The 5,000-nt window shown below is 43.0% G+C and overlaps 12 non-coding genes across 12 annotated transcripts in view; 7 read left to right on the top strand and 5 right to left on the bottom strand.

The window, feature by feature from the left end:
* Nucleotides 1-104: 104 nt before the first annotated feature.
* Nucleotides 105-214, top strand: TRNAL-CAA (transfer RNA leucine (anticodon CAA)). Its single transcript has 2 exons — nucleotides 105-142; nucleotides 169-214. It is a non-coding gene; the product is annotated as a tRNA-Leu (tRNA).
* A 434-nt stretch (nucleotides 215-648) lies between these two features.
* TRNAL-CAA (transfer RNA leucine (anticodon CAA)) lies at nucleotides 649-758 on the top strand. Its single transcript has 2 exons — nucleotides 649-686; nucleotides 713-758. It is a non-coding gene; the product is annotated as a tRNA-Leu (tRNA).
* Nucleotides 759-1,187: 429 nt separating this feature from the next.
* On the top strand, nucleotides 1,188-1,297 carry TRNAL-CAA (transfer RNA leucine (anticodon CAA)). Its single transcript has 2 exons — nucleotides 1,188-1,225; nucleotides 1,252-1,297. It is a non-coding gene; the product is annotated as a tRNA-Leu (tRNA).
* Nucleotides 1,298-1,950: 653 nt separating this feature from the next.
* TRNAR-UCG (transfer RNA arginine (anticodon UCG)) lies at nucleotides 1,951-2,023 on the bottom strand. Its single transcript has one exon. It is a non-coding gene; the product is annotated as a tRNA-Arg (tRNA).
* Nucleotides 2,024-2,265: 242 nt separating this feature from the next.
* On the top strand, nucleotides 2,266-2,375 carry TRNAL-CAA (transfer RNA leucine (anticodon CAA)). Its single transcript has 2 exons — nucleotides 2,266-2,303; nucleotides 2,330-2,375. It is a non-coding gene; the product is annotated as a tRNA-Leu (tRNA).
* A 120-nt stretch (nucleotides 2,376-2,495) lies between these two features.
* TRNAR-UCG (transfer RNA arginine (anticodon UCG)) lies at nucleotides 2,496-2,568 on the bottom strand. Its single transcript has one exon. It is a non-coding gene; the product is annotated as a tRNA-Arg (tRNA).
* Nucleotides 2,569-2,810: 242 nt separating this feature from the next.
* TRNAL-CAA (transfer RNA leucine (anticodon CAA)) lies at nucleotides 2,811-2,920 on the top strand. Its single transcript has 2 exons — nucleotides 2,811-2,848; nucleotides 2,875-2,920. It is a non-coding gene; the product is annotated as a tRNA-Leu (tRNA).
* Nucleotides 2,921-3,040: 120 nt separating this feature from the next.
* On the bottom strand, nucleotides 3,041-3,113 carry TRNAR-UCG (transfer RNA arginine (anticodon UCG)). Its single transcript has one exon. It is a non-coding gene; the product is annotated as a tRNA-Arg (tRNA).
* Nucleotides 3,114-3,895: 782 nt separating this feature from the next.
* Nucleotides 3,896-4,005, top strand: TRNAL-CAA (transfer RNA leucine (anticodon CAA)). Its single transcript has 2 exons — nucleotides 3,896-3,933; nucleotides 3,960-4,005. It is a non-coding gene; the product is annotated as a tRNA-Leu (tRNA).
* Nucleotides 4,006-4,121: 116 nt separating this feature from the next.
* TRNAR-UCG (transfer RNA arginine (anticodon UCG)) lies at nucleotides 4,122-4,194 on the bottom strand. Its single transcript has one exon. It is a non-coding gene; the product is annotated as a tRNA-Arg (tRNA).
* Nucleotides 4,195-4,662: 468 nt separating this feature from the next.
* TRNAR-UCG (transfer RNA arginine (anticodon UCG)) lies at nucleotides 4,663-4,735 on the bottom strand. Its single transcript has one exon. It is a non-coding gene; the product is annotated as a tRNA-Arg (tRNA).
* A 252-nt stretch (nucleotides 4,736-4,987) lies between these two features.
* Nucleotides 4,988-5,000, top strand: part of TRNAL-CAA (transfer RNA leucine (anticodon CAA)) — a 110-nt gene continuing 97 nt past the window's right edge. Inside the window, exon 1 of the tRNA in view lies at nucleotides 4,988-5,000. This exon is cut by the window's right edge and continues 25 nt beyond it. This is a non-coding gene — a tRNA (tRNA-Leu).

The raw sequence follows: 5,000 nt of genomic DNA, 5'->3' as shown, positions 1-5,000 counted from the left end.
ATCAACAAACATTGATATTCTTCATCCTCCGACTATAACAAAGGGATACTTAACATTTTTAGTGTTCCCAAGGGGGAAGAGGAAAAGGTAAGGAAGCTGTGTTTGTCAGGATGGCCGAGTGGTCTAAGGCGCCAGACTCAAGAGTAGTTTCTTCCCCATACTTGGGTGTTCTGGTCTCCAGATGGAGGCGTGGGTTCAAATCCCACTTCTGACAATGTGTTTTTGGCCTAAGACACGGTCACGTGCCTCTAACTGATATTTTACTTTTAGGAGTCATGAGAGCACATTCTTACGAACGTTAAAAGGAGATGAACACGTCAACCAAGTGCCACTGCGACCACGAAGGGACTCGAACCCTCAATCTTCTGATCCGAAGTCAGACGCCTAATCCATTAGGCACACGGTCCTGACTGGTTGGCCAGTGTTAAGGATTCCGAACTACTTTAAAACTATCCAAGATTAATTACAATGTGTAAAAGATGAGTTCCACTTATCACTGATCTCCCACTTCTGAAAAAAAAAAAGATTGCTGTTTCTCTCTCTAATCAACAAACATTGATATTCTTCATTCTCCGACAATAACAAAGGGATATTTAACATTTTTAGTGTTCCCAAGGGGGAAGAGGAAAGGGTATGGTAGCTGTGTTTGTCAGGATGGCTGAGTGGTCTAAGGCGCCAGACTCAAGAGTAGTTTCTTCCCCATACTTGGGTGTTCTGGTCTCCAGATGGAGGCGTGGGTTCAAATCCCACTTCTGACAATGTGTTTTTGGCCTAAGACACGGTCACGTGCCTCTAACTGATATTCTACTTTTAGGAGTCATGAGAGCACATTCTTACGAACGTTAAAAGAGGAAATGAACACGTCAACCAAATGCGACCACACGGGACTCGAACCCTCAATCTTCTGATTCGAAGTCAGACGCCTTATCCATTAGGCCACGCGGTCTTGTTTGGTTGGCTTGCGTTAAGGATTTCGAACCACTTTAAATCGATCCAAGATGAACTACAATGTGTAAAAGATGATTTCCACTTATCACTGATCTCCCACTTCTGAAAAAAAAGAGATTGCTGTTTCTCTCTCTAATCAACAAACATTGATATTCTTCATCCTCCGACTATAACAAAGGGATATTTAACATTTTTAGTGTTCCCAAGGGGGAAGAGGAAAAGGTAAGGAAGCTGTGTTTGTCAGGATGGCCGAGTGGTCTAAGGCGCCAGACTCAAGAGTAGTTTCTTCCCAATATTTGGGTGTTCTGGTCTCCAGCTGGAGGCGTGGGTTCAAATCCCACTTCTGACAATGCGTTTTTGGCCTAAGACACAGTCACGTGCCTCTAACTGACATTTTACTTTTAGGAGTCATGAGAGCACATTCTTACGAACGTTAAAAGGAGATGAACACGTCAACCAAATGCGACCACGAAGGGACTCCAACCCTCAATCTTCTGATTCGAAGTAAGACGCCTTATCCATTAGGCCACGCGGTCTTGTTTCGTTGGCCTGCGTTAAGGATTTCGAACCACTTTAAAGCGATCCAAGATGAACTACAATGTGTAAAAGATGATTTCCACTTATCACTGATCTCCCACTTCTGAAAAAAAAAGAGATTGCTGTTTCTCTCTCTAATCAACAAACATTGATATTCTTCATCCTCCGACTATAACAAAGGGATATTTAACATTTATAGTGTTCCCAAGGGGGAAGAGGAAAAAGTAAGGAAGCTGTGTTTGTCAGGATGGCCGAGTGGTCTAAGGCACCAGACTCAAGAGTAGTTTCTTCCCCATACTTGGGTGTTCTGGTCTCCAGACGGAGGTGTGGGTTCAAATCCCACTTCTGACAATGTATTTTTGGCCTAAGACACGGTCACGTGCCTCTAACTGACTTTTTACTTTTAGGAGTCATGAGAGCACATTCTTACGAACGTTAAAAGGAGATGAACACGTCAACCAAATGCGACCACGAAGGGACTCGAACCCTCAATCTTCTGATTCGAAGTCAGACGCCTTATCCATTAGGCCACACGGTCTTGTTTGGTTGGCCTGCGTTAAGGATTTCAAACAACTTCAAAGCGATCCAAGATGAACTACAATGTGTAAAACATGATTTCCACTTATCACTGATCTCCCACTTCTGAAAAAAAAAGAGATTGCTGTTTCTCTCTCTAATCAACAAACATTGATATTCTTCATCCTCCGACTATAACAAAGGGATATTTAACATTTATAGTGTTCCCAAGGGGGAAGAGGAAAAGGTAAGGAAGCTGTGTTTGTCAGGATGGCCGAGTGGTCTAAGGTGCCAGACTCAAGAGTAGTTTCTTCCCCATACTTGGGTGTTCTGGTCTCCAGATGGAGGCGTGGGTTCAAATCCCACTTCTGACAATGCGTTTTTGGCCTAAGACACGGTCACGTGCCTCTAACTGATATTTTACTTTTAGAAGTCATGAGAGCACATTCTTACGAACGTTAAAAGGAGATGAACACGTCAACCAAGTGCCACTGCGACCACGAAGGGACTCGAACCCTCAATCTTCTGATCCGAAGTCAGACGCCTTATCCATTAGGCCACACGGTCCTGACTGGTTGGCCAGTGTTAAGGATTCCGAACTACTTTAAAACTATCCAAGATTAATTACAATGTGTAAAAGATGATTTCCACTTATCACTGATATCCCACTTCTGAAAAAAAAAAAGATTGCTGTTTCTCTCTCTAATCAACAAACATTGATATTCTTCATTCTCCGACAATAACAAAGGGATATTTAACATTTTTAGTGTTCCCAAGGGGGAAGAGGAAAGGGTATGGTAGCTGTGTTTGTCAGGATGGCCGAGTGGTCTAAGGCGCCAGACTCAAGAGTAGTTTCTTCCCCATACTTGGGTGTTCTGGTCTCCAGATGGAGGCGTGGGTTCAAATCCCATTTCTGACAATGTGTTTTTGGCCTAAGACACGGTCACGTGCCTCTAACTGATATTTTACTTTTAGGAGTCATGAGAGCACATTCTTACGAACGTTAAAAGGAGATGAACACATCAACCAAGTGCCACTGCGACCACGAAGGGACTCGAACCCTCAATCTTCTGATTCGAAGTCAGACGCCTTATCCATTAGGCCACACGGTCCTGACTGGTTGGCCCGAGTTAAGGATTCCGAACTACTTTAAAACTATCCAAGATTAATTACAATGTGTAAAAGATGATTTCCACTTATCACTGATCTCCCACTTCTGAAAAAAAAAAAAGATTGCTGTTTCTCTCTCTAATCAACAAACATTGATATTCCTCATTCTCCGACAATAACAAAGGGATATTTATAATTTTTAGTGTTCCCAAGGGGGAAGAGGAAAAGATACGGTAGCTGTGTTAGTCAGGATGGCCGAGTGGTCTAAGGTGCCAAACTCAAGAGAAGTTTCTTCCCCATATTTGGGTGTTCTGGTCTTCAGATGGAGGCGTGGGTTCAAATCCCACTTCTGACAATGCGTTTTTGGCCTAAGACACGGTCACGTGCCTCTAACTGATATTCTACTTTTAGGAGTCATGAGAGCACATTCTTACGAACGTTAAAAGAGGAAATGAACAAGTCAACCAAATGCGACCACAAGGGACTCAAACCCTCAATCTTCTGATCCGAAGTCAGACGCCTTATCCATTAGGCCATGCGGTCTTGTTTGGTTGGCCTGCGTTAAGGATTTCGAACCACTTTAAAGCGATCCAAGATGAACTACAATGTGTAAAAGATGATTTCCATTTATCACTGATCTCCCAACTCTGAAAAAAAAAAGATTGCTGTTTCTCTCTCTAATCAACAAACATTGATATTCTTCATCCTCCGACTATAACAAAGGGATATTTAACATTTATAGTGTTCCCAAGGGGGAAGAGGAAAAGGTAAGGAAGCTGTGTTTGTCAGGATGGCCGAGTGGTCTAAGGCGCCAGACTCAAGAGTAGTTTCTTCCCCATACTTGGGTGTTCTGGTCTCCAGATGGAGGCGTGGGTTCAAATCCCACTTCTGACAATGCGTTTTTGGCCTAAGACACGGTCACGTGCCTCTAACTGATATTCTACTCTTAGGAGTCATGAGAGCACATTCTTACGAACGTTAAAAGAGGAAATGAACACGTCAACCATATGCGACCACGAAGGGACTCGAACCCTCAATCTTCTGATTCGAAGTCAGACACCTTATCCATTAGGCCACGCGGTCTTGTTTGGTTGGCCTGCGTAAAGGATTTCGAACCACTTTAAAACTATCCAAGATTAATTACAATGTGTAAAAGATGATTTCCACTTATCACTGATCTCCCACTTCTGAAAAAAAAAAAGATTGCTGTTTCTCTCTCTAATCAACAAACATTGATATTCTTCATTCTCCGACAATAACAAAGGGATATTTAACATTTTTAGTGTTCCCAAGGGGGAAGAGGAAAGGGTATGGTAGCTGTGTTTGTCAGGATGGCCGAGTGGTCTAAGGCGCCAGACTCAAGAGTAGTTTCTTCCCCATACTTGGGTGTTCTGGTCTCCAGATGGAGCCGTGGGTTCAAATCCCACTTCTGACAATGCGTTTTTGGCCTAAGACACGGTCACGTGCCTCTAACTGATATTCTACTCTTAGGAGTCATGAGAGCACATTCTTACGAACGTTAAAAGAGGAAATGAACACGTCAACCATATGCGACCACGAAGGGACTCGAACCCTCAATCTTCTGATTCGAAGTCAGACACCTTATCCATTAGGCCACGCGGTCTTGTTTGGTTGGCCTGCGTTAAGGATTTCGAACCACTTTAAAGCGATCCAAGATGAACTACAATGTGTAAAAGATGATTTCCACTTATCACTGATCTCCCACTTCTGAAAAAAAAAGAGATTGCTGTTTCTCTCTCTAATCAACAAACATTGATATTCTTCATCCTCCGACTATAACAAAGGGATATTTAACATTTATAGTGTTCCCAAGGGGGAAGAGGAAAAGGAAAGGAAAGGAAAGGAAGCTGTGTTTGTCAGGATGGCCG

This window comes from Hyla sarda, chromosome 9, assembly GCF_029499605.1.
Source record: "Hyla sarda isolate aHylSar1 chromosome 9, aHylSar1.hap1, whole genome shotgun sequence".
NCBI classification, from domain to species: domain Eukaryota; kingdom Metazoa; phylum Chordata; class Amphibia; order Anura; family Hylidae; genus Hyla; species Hyla sarda.
This window is presented reverse-complemented; position numbering and strand designations above follow the sequence as displayed.